This window comes from Microtus ochrogaster, unplaced genomic scaffold, assembly GCF_000317375.1.
Source record: "Microtus ochrogaster isolate Prairie Vole_2 unplaced genomic scaffold, MicOch1.0 UNK2, whole genome shotgun sequence".
Classification (NCBI taxonomy): domain Eukaryota; kingdom Metazoa; phylum Chordata; class Mammalia; order Rodentia; family Cricetidae; genus Microtus; species Microtus ochrogaster.
In genome coordinates this window covers 936,429-938,066 of record NW_004949100.1, presented here as the reverse complement: position 1 = coordinate 938,066, position 1,638 = coordinate 936,429, and the positions used below count along the sequence as shown (strand labels likewise).

The following is a 1,638-nucleotide window of genomic DNA, read 5'->3' as shown; positions in this document are numbered from 1 at the left end:
ACAGTCATTTTGAGAAATGTACTTTTAAGAGAAACCATTGTGTTGAGTAACAGATTTAATGAGAAGGGTGAACTTTCCACCACTGAAATACAAAGATGAGATATAATAGCTTAATCATAGGGAGAACCTGGTAGTATGTAAGACAAAACAGGAAAACCAGGGAGTATTTCACAGCCATTAGACATTTTACTTATATTTTCCAAAATACAAAAACTATATCATTTATCATTAATTATCTCTAAGCTATTGATTTTTCAGATATGTCTCAGTAACAAATCATAGGAACTGAGTGCACAATTTTAGTTCTAACCAAAAGTGATCCTGCGGCTACATATGAACTAGTAGAAGTCAGAACAAACTTGTGTGTGAAACAGATAAACTATGTTTAAAATGACAAGCCTGAGTTCTGAAGGTCATTGGTTTATCTATCCCCTGTTAAAACAGCTATTATGTGTATATGGGTTCATTCCTGCCACTGTGCGTCATGAAGTGTCTTCAGGAAATCAGTCATGCCTGAAGGTGGCAGACTATTGAGAAGAAACTATGCTCTCCAAAATGCCATGTGGTTATGAAATCATAGTTTATTTCCTTTCGCTTCAAAATTCATTTTGTTTGGGAAAAATGAAATTGAATTTCATCTTGGAAATGGAAGTTCTTCGTTTTCTGTCTATATTTTCTGAAAACGAACTCTAAGAAAAAAACCGAACCATCAATGAGAAAGTGTAAAGTGAGCGCAAGTAGATGAATGGGTAGGAGAGCAGGTATCACTGGCCGGGAGGGACTAGAGTGGAGGGAGAATAGATACACAGGAACTGGTTCCCAGGGCTCGATATTAGAATAGGTAAGAAATCAATAAATGTGGGTTAGAGGCGATGGAAGCACACAAGCACAAACACACATACACACACACACACACACATGCATTAACTAACTTAAGAAAACAAATAAAATGTTAACTCAATAACAAAATAAGAAAGTTGAAGCAAAATCTCAGAGGTTTAAGGACAAAACCCCCACAAACTTATTAACTTTAATGATCTACATCATTAAATGATGATTTATGTAGCATTAATGAGCTACAGATGTTTCTATATTGATCCATGCATTACATTCATACAAATTCATGAGTATACTTTTTCCAACAATATAGCAATATCAAAGATGGTTTGAAAAAAAATATTGACTTTCCATCCTTTGCTGATATTGTAGACCTCCTCAGTTTCTGGCACAATGCTTAAAAATTGCTGATGATCCTCCCAATCCAAGAGCATGGGAGATTCTCACACGCTTCGTCAAATGGCCCCGCTACATGAGGCTGCAGCGGCAGAGGGCCAATCTCTATAAGCGGCCCAATGTTCCTCCTGCCATAAACCAGTTCACCCAGGCCCTGGACGGGCAAACAGCTACCCAATTGTTTAAATTTGCCCACAAGTACAGACCAGAGACAAAGCAGGAGAAGAAGCAAAGGCTGCTGGCCCATGCTGAAAAGAAAGCTGCCGGCAAAGAGGATGTCCCAACTAAGAGACCACCTGTCCTTCGAGCGGGCGTCAATACAGTCACCACTTTGGTAGAGAACAAGAAGGCTCAGCTGGTGGTGATTGCCCACGATGTAGACCCCATTGAGCTGGTGGTCTTCCT

At 39.2% G+C, this 1,638-nt stretch overlaps 1 pseudogene; it reads left to right on the top strand.

The window, feature by feature from the left end:
• The first annotated feature begins 1,309 nt into the window (after positions 1–1,309).
• Positions 1,310–1,638, top strand: part of LOC101996557 — a 1,104-nt pseudogene continuing 775 nt past the window's right edge.